Genomic DNA, 7,500 nt, shown 5'->3' with positions numbered 1-7,500 from the left:
CCTCTGCTGGAGTACCAGGGGCGCGGAGGCTCTGCTGGAGTACCAGGGGCGCGGAGCCTCTGCCGGAGTACCAGGGGCTCGGAGGCTCTGCTGGAGTACCAGGGGCACGGAGCCTCTGCTGGAGTACCAGGGGCGCGAAGCTTGGTTTGGAGTACCAGGGGCACGGAGCCTCTGCTGGAGTACCAGGGGCTCGGAGGCTCTGCTGGAGTACCAGGGGCACGGAGCCTCTGCTGGAGTACCAGGGGCACGGAGGCTCTGCTGGAGTACCAGGGGCACGGAGCCTCTGCTGGAGTACCAGGGGCACGGAGGCTCTGCTGGAGTACCAGGGGCACGGAGCCTCTGCTGGAGTACCAGGGGCACGGAGGCTCTGCTGGAGTACCAGGGGCACGGAGCCTCTGCTGGAGTACCAGGGGCACGGAGGCTCTGCTGGAGTACCAGGGGCGCGGAGCCTCTGCCGGCGTACCAGGGGCTCGGAGGCTCTGCTGGAGTACCAGGGGCACGGAGCCTCTGCTGGAGTACCAGGGGCACGGAGCCTCTGCTAGAGTACCAGGGGCGCGAAGCTTGGTTTGGAGTACCAGGGGCGCGAAGTGCTGGGCGGTGCGGCCAAGGGGGTTTAGCCCGAGGAGGGGTGCTTAAGTGTGGGTACACAGGGGCGGCCGGTGCGCTGGGTCCCCCGGGCCGGCGGTGGCTGGCCGGAGGCTCCCCCAGAGAGGGGAGAGAAGAGGGAGGGAGGGAGGGAGAGAGACAGAGAGCTGGGTGAAGTGAGGATGGTACACGGGGGATTAATTCCCCCTTTAATGCCTGCCTCCAGCGCTTGGTGGAGGTGGGAGAATGATGCCTGGGACGGTGAGAGTCTCCCCCAGAGAGGGGAGAGAGGAGGGAGGGAGACAGAGAGCCAGAGAGCTGGGTGAAGTGAGGGTGGTACAGGGATTAAAGTGTCCCCTAAGATCTTACTCCAGTGCTGGGTGGAGGTGGGAGAATGAGGCCTGGGACGGTGAGAGTCTCCCCCAGAGAGGGGAGAGAAGAGGGAGGGAGACAGAGAGCCAGAGAGCTGGGTGAAGTGAGGATGGAACACAGGGGATTAATTCCCCCTTTAATGCCTGCCTCCAGCGCTGGGTGGAGGTGGGAGAATGAGGCCTGGGAGGTTGAGAGTCTCCCCCAGAGAGGGGAGAGAGGAGGGAGGGAGACAGAGAGCCAGAGAGCTGGGTGAAGTGAGGGTGGTACAGGGATTAAAGTGTCCCCTAAGATCTTACTCCAGTGCTGGGTGGAGGTGGGAGAATGAGGCCTGGGACGGTGAGAGTCTCCCCCAGAGAGGGGAGAGGAGAGGGAGGGAGACAGAGAGCCAGAGAGCTGGGTGAAGTGAGCGTGGAACACAGGGGATTAATTCCCCCTTTAATGCCTGCCTCCAGCGCTGGGTGGAGGTGGGAGAATGAGGCCTGGGACGGTGAGAGTCTCCCCCAGAGAGGGGAGAGAGGAGGGAGGGAGACAGAGAGCCAGAGAGCTGGGTGAAGTGAGGGTGGTACAGGGATTAAAGTGTCCCCTAAGATCTTACTCCAGTGCTGGGTGGAGGTGGGAGAATGAGGCCTGGGACGGTGAGAGTCTCCCCCAGAGAGGGGAGAGAAGAGGGAGGGAGACAGAGAGCCAGGGAGCTGGGTGAAGTGAGGGTGGTACAGGGATTAAAGTGTCCCCTAAGATCTGACTCCAGTGCTGGGTGGAGGTGGGAGAATGAGGCCTGGGACGGTGAGAGTCTCCCCCAGAGAGGGGAGAGAAGAGGGAGGGAGGGAGACAGAGAGCCAGAGAGCTGGGTGAAGTGAGGGTGGTACACGGGGGATTAATTCCCCCTTTAATGCCTGCCTCCAGTGCTGGGTGGAGGTGGGAGAATGAGGCCTGGGACGGTGAGAGTCTCCCCCAGAGAGGGGAGAGAAGAGGGAGGGAGACAGAGAGCCAGAGAGCTGGGTGAAGTGAGCATGGAACACAGGGGATTAATTCCCCCTTTAATGCCTGCCTCCAGCGCTGGGTGGAGGTGGGAGAATGAGGCCTGGGAGGTTGAGAGTCTCCCCCAGAGAGGGGAGAGAAGAGGGAGGGAGACAGAGAGCCAGAGAGCTGGGTGAAGTGAGGGTGGAACACAGGGGATTAATTCCCCCTTTAATGCCTGCCTCCAGCGCTTGGTGGAGGTGGGAGAATGATGCCTGGGACGGTGAGAGTCTCCCCCAGAGAGGGGAGAGAGGAGGGAGGGAGACAGAGAGCCAGAGAGCTGGGTGAAGTGAGGGTGGTACAGGGATTAAAGTGTCCCCTAAGATCTTACTCCAGTGCTGGGTGGAGGTGGGAGAATGAGGCCTGGGACGGTGAGAGTCTCCCCCAGAGAGGGGAGAGAAGAGGGAGGGAGACAGAGAGCCAGAGAGCTGGGTGAAGTGAGGGTGGAACACAGGGGATTAATTCCCCCTTTAATGCCTGCCTCCAGCGCTGGGTGGAGGTGGGAGAGTGATGCCTGGGAGGTTGAGAGTCTCCCCCAGAGAGGGGAGAGAGGAGGGAGGGAGACAGAGAGCCAGAGAGCTGGGTGAAGTGAGGGTGGAACACAGGGGATTAATTCCCCCTTTAATGCCTGCCTCCAGCGCTGGGTGGAGGTGGGAGAATGAGGCCTGGGAGGTTGAGAGTCTCCCCCAGAGAGGGGAGAGAGGAGGGAGGGAGACAGAGAGCCAGAGAGCTGGGTGAAGTGAGGGTGGTACAGGGATTAAAGTGTCCCCTAAGATCTTACTCCAGTGCTGGGTGGAGGTGGGAGAATGAGGCCTGGGACGGTGAGAGTCTCCCCCAGAGAGGGGAGAGGAGAGGGAGGGAGACAGAGAGCCAGAGAGCTGGGTGAAGTGAGCGTGGAACACAGGGGATTAATTCCCCCTTTAATGCCTGCCTCCAGCGCTGGGTGGAGGTGGGAGAATGAGGCCTGGGACGGTGAGAGTCTCCCCCAGAGAGGGGAGAGAGGAGGGAGGGAGACAGAGAGCCAGAGAGCTGGGTGAAGTGAGGGTGGTACAGGGATTAAAGTGTCCCCTAAGATCTTACTCCAGTGCTGGGTGGAGGTGGGAGAATGAGGCCTGGGACGGTGAGAGTCTCCCCCAGAGAGGGGAGAGAAGAGGGAGGGAGACAGAGAGCCAGGGAGCTGGGTGAAGTGAGGGTGGTACAGGGATTAAAGTGTCCCCTAAGATCTGACTCCAGTGCTGGGTGGAGGTGGGAGAATGAGGCCTGGGACGGTGAGAGTCTCCCCCAGAGAGGGGAGAGAAGAGGGAGGGAGGGAGACAGAGAGCCAGAGAGCTGGGTGAAGTGAGGGTGGTACACGGGGGATTAATTCCCCCTTTAATGCCTGCCTCCAGTGCTGGGTGGAGGTGGGAGAATGAGGCCTGGGACGGTGAGAGTCTCCCCCAGAGAGGGGAGAGAAGAGGGAGGGAGACAGAGAGCCAGAGAGCTGGGTGAAGTGAGGATGGAACACAGGGGATTAATTCCCCCTTTAATGCCTGCCTCCAGCGCTGGGTGGAGGTGGGAGAATGAGGCCTGGGAGGTTGAGAGTCTCCCCCAGAGAGGGGAGAGAGGAGGGAGGGAGACAGAGAGCCAGAGAGCTGGGTGAAGTGAGGGTGGTACAGGGATTAAAGTGTCCCCTAAGATCTTACTCCAGTGCTGGGTGGAGGTGGGAGAATGAGGCCTGGGACGGTGAGAGTCTCCCCCAGAGAGGGGAGAGGAGAGGGAGGGAGACAGAGAGCCAGAGAGCTGGGTGAAGTGAGCGTGGAACACAGGGGATTAATTCCCCCTTTAATGCCTGCCTCCAGCGCTGGGTGGAGGTGGGAGAATGAGGCCTGGGACGGTGAGAGTCTCCCCCAGAGAGGGGAGAGAGGAGGGAGGGAGACAGAGAGCCAGAGAGCTGGGTGAAGTGAGGGTGGTACAGGGATTAAAGTGTCCCCTAAGATCTTACTCCAGTGCTGGGTGGAGGTGGGAGAATGAGGCCTGGGACGGTGAGAGTCTCCCCCAGAGAGGGGAGAGAAGAGGGAGGGAGACAGAGAGCCAGGGAGCTGGGTGAAGTGAGGGTGGTACAGGGATTAAAGTGTCCCCTAAGATCTGACTCCAGTGCTGGGTGGAGGTGGGAGAATGAGGCCTGGGACGGTGAGAGTCTCCCCCAGAGAGGGGAGAGAAGAGGGAGGGAGGGAGACAGAGAGCCAGAGAGCTGGGTGAAGTGAGGGTGGTACACGGGGGATTAATTCCCCCTTTAATGCCTGCCTCCAGTGCTGGGTGGAGGTGGGAGAATGAGGCCTGGGACGGTGAGAGTCTCCCCCAGAGAGGGGAGAGAAGAGGGAGGGAGACAGAGAGCCAGAGAGCTGGGTGAAGTGAGGATGGAACACAGGGGATTAATTCCCCCTTTAATGCCTGCCTCCAGCGCTGGGTGGAGGTGGGAGAATGAGGCCTGGGAGGTTGAGAGTCTCCCCCAGAGAGGGGAGAGAGGAGGGAGGGAGACAGAGAGCCAGAGAGCTGGGTGAAGTGAGGATGGAACACAGGGGATTAATTCCCCCTTTAATGCCTGCCTCCAGCGCTGGGTGGAGGTGGGAGAATGAGGCCTGGGACGGTGAGAGTCTCCCCCAGAGAGGGGAGAGAAGAGGGAGGGAGGGAGACAGAGAGCCAGAGAGCTGGGTGAAGTGAGCATGGAACACAGGGGATTAATTCCCCCTTTAATGCCTGCCTCCAGCGCTGGGTGGAGGTGGGAGAATGAGGCCTGGGAGGTTGAGAGTCTCCCCCAGAGAGGGGAGAGAAGAGGGAGGGAGACAGAGAGCCAGAGAGCTGGGTGAAGTGAGCATGGAACACAGGGGATTAATTCCCCCTTTAATGCCTGCCTCCAGCGCTGGGTGGAGGTGGGAGAATGAGGCCTGGGAGGTTGAGAGTCTCCCCCAGAGAGGGGAGAGAAGAGGGAGGGAGACAGAGAGCCAGAGAGCTGGGTGAAGTGAGGATGGAACACAGGGGATTAATTCCCCCTTTAATGCCTGCCTCCAGCGCTGGGTGGAGGTGGGAGAATGAGGCCTGGGACGGTGAGAGTCTCCCCCAGAGAGGGGAGAGAAGAGGGAGGGAGGGAGACAGAGAGCCAGAGAGCTGGGTGAAGTGAGCATGGAACACAGGGGATTAATTCCCCCTTTAATGCCTGCCTCCAGCGCTGGGTGGAGGTGGGAGAATGAGGCCTGGGACGGTGAGAGTCTCCCCCAGAGAGGGGAGAGGAGAGGGAGGGAGACAGAGAGCCAGAGAGCTGGGTGAAGTGAGGGTGGAACACAGGGGATAAATTCCCCCTTTAATGCCTGCCTCCAGTGCTGGGTGGAGGTGAGATAGGCGGAGGGCGGCGGGTCGGTCGGGGCCAGCGAGAGCCGAGCCCCGGGGGTGCCTGGCGCGAGCGGGGGCTCCGTGGGGCGCGTGGGGGCCGAGCACCGGTGGGGTCCACCCTTTGGCCGGGCCCGGGGGCCCGTGACCGGGTCGGCGGCGGCCGTTGCGGCGCTCCCCGGCCACGGGGCAGTGAAATGGACAGCCTGGCAAAGGCTGGGCGGAAACGGAGCTCATGCCCCCTTTAATGTCTGTCAAGGGTGAGGAGGGGCGGCGGGTCGGTCGGGGCCAGCGAGAGCCGAGCCCCGGGGGTGCCTGGCGCGAGCGGGGGCTCCGTGGGGCGCGTGGGGGCCGAGCACCGGTGGGGTCCACCCTTTGGCCGGGCCCGGGGGCCCGTGACCGGGTCGGCGGCGGCCGTTGCGGCGCTCCCCGGCCACGGGGCAGTGAAATGGACAGCCTGGCAAAGGCTGGGCGGAAACGGAGCTCATGCCCCCTTTAATGTCTGTCAAGGGTGAGGAGGGGCGGCGGGTCCGTCGGGGCCAGCGAGAGCCGAGCCCCGGGGGTGCCTGGCGCGAGCGGGGGCTCCGTGGGGCGCGTGGGGGCCGAGCACCGGTGGGGTCCACCCTTTGGCCGGGCCCGGGGGCCCGTGACCGGGTCGGCGGCGGCCGTTGCGGCGCTCCCCGGCCTCGGGGCAGTGAAATGGACAGCCTGGCAAAGGCTGGGCGGAAACGGAGCTCATGCCCCCTTTAATGTCTGTCAAGGGTGAGGAGGGGCGGCGGGTCCGTCGGGGCCAGCGAGAGCCGAGCCCCGGGGGTGCCTGGCGCGAGCGGGGGCTCCGTGGGGCGCGTGGGGGCCGAGCACCGGTGGGGTCCACCCTTTGGCCGGGCCCGGGGGCCCGTGACCGGGTCGGCGGCGGCCGTTGCGGCGCTCCCCGGCCACGGGGCAGTGAAATGGACAGCCTGGCAAAGGCTGGGCGGAAACGGAGCTCATGCCCCCTTTAATGTCTGTCACCAGTGCTTGGCGGAGGTGCGAGAGGCGGAGATCGGAGGCTCCCAGAGAGGGGAGAGGGAAAAATGGATGAAAATAGGGTAAAACAGGAGAAAGCCTCCCTCCCTCCCTCCCTCCCTCCTCTATTTCATTTGTTTTTCTTTCCCCCAGGGCTTCATCCAGCAGGGAGGTCGGAGGCTTCCAGCCAGGCGAGAGGGAGAGATGTGAGAAAATCGGATAAAATAGAGTGAGCTTTCTCCCTCGGTTATTTCCCGTGTTTAAACCAAAGCGGCCGGAGTGGAGTACCAGGGGCGCGAGTGTGGGACGGGTGAAGTGCCCGGGGTAAGCGGCCGGAGCTCCGGCCGCTTCCCCGGCGCCTTCTCCCCGTCAAACACTTGGAAAAATCTCAGCAGCGGTGATTTCCATCCAGCAGGGAGGTCGGAGGCTTCCAGCCAGGCGAGAGGGAGAGATGTGAGAAAATCGGATGAAATAGAGTGAGCTTTCTCCCTCGGTTATTTCCCGTGTTTAAACCAAAGCGGCCGGAGCGGAGTACCAGGGGCGCGAGTGTGGGACGGGTGAAGTGCCCGGGGTAAGCGGCCGGAGCTCCGGCCGCTTCCCCGGCGCCTTCTCCCCGTCAAACACTTGGAAAAATCTCAGCAGCGGTGATTTCCATCCAGCAGGGAGGTCGGAGGCTTCCAGCCAGGCGAGAGGGAGAGATGTGAGAAAATCGGATGAAATAGAGTGAGCTTTCTCCCTCGGTTATTTCCCGTGTTTAAACCAAAGCGGCCGGAGCGGAGTACCAGGGGCGCGAGTGTGGGACGGGTGAAGTGCCCGGGGTAAGCGGCCGGAGCTCCGGCCGCTTCCCCGGCGCCTTCTCCCCGTCAAACACTTGGAAAAATCTCAGCAGCGGTGATTTCCATCCAGCAGGGAGGTCGGAGGCTTCCAGCCAGGCGAGAGGGAGAGATGTGAGAAAATCGGATGAAATAGAGTGAGCTTTCTCCCTCGGTTATTTCCCGTGTTTAAACCAAAGCGGCCGGAGCGGAGTACCAGGGGCGCGAGTGTGGGACGGGTGAAGTGCCCGGGGTAAGCGGCCGGAGCTCCGGCCGCTTCCCCGGCGCCTTCTCCCCGTCAAACACTTGGAAAAATCTCAGCAGCGGTGATTTCCATCCAGCAGGG

Source organism: Epinephelus lanceolatus, unplaced genomic scaffold (genome assembly GCF_041903045.1).
Source record: "Epinephelus lanceolatus isolate andai-2023 unplaced genomic scaffold, ASM4190304v1 scaffold43, whole genome shotgun sequence".
Lineage (NCBI taxonomy): Eukaryota > Metazoa > Chordata > Actinopteri > Perciformes > Serranidae > Epinephelus > Epinephelus lanceolatus.
This window is presented reverse-complemented; position numbering follows the sequence as displayed.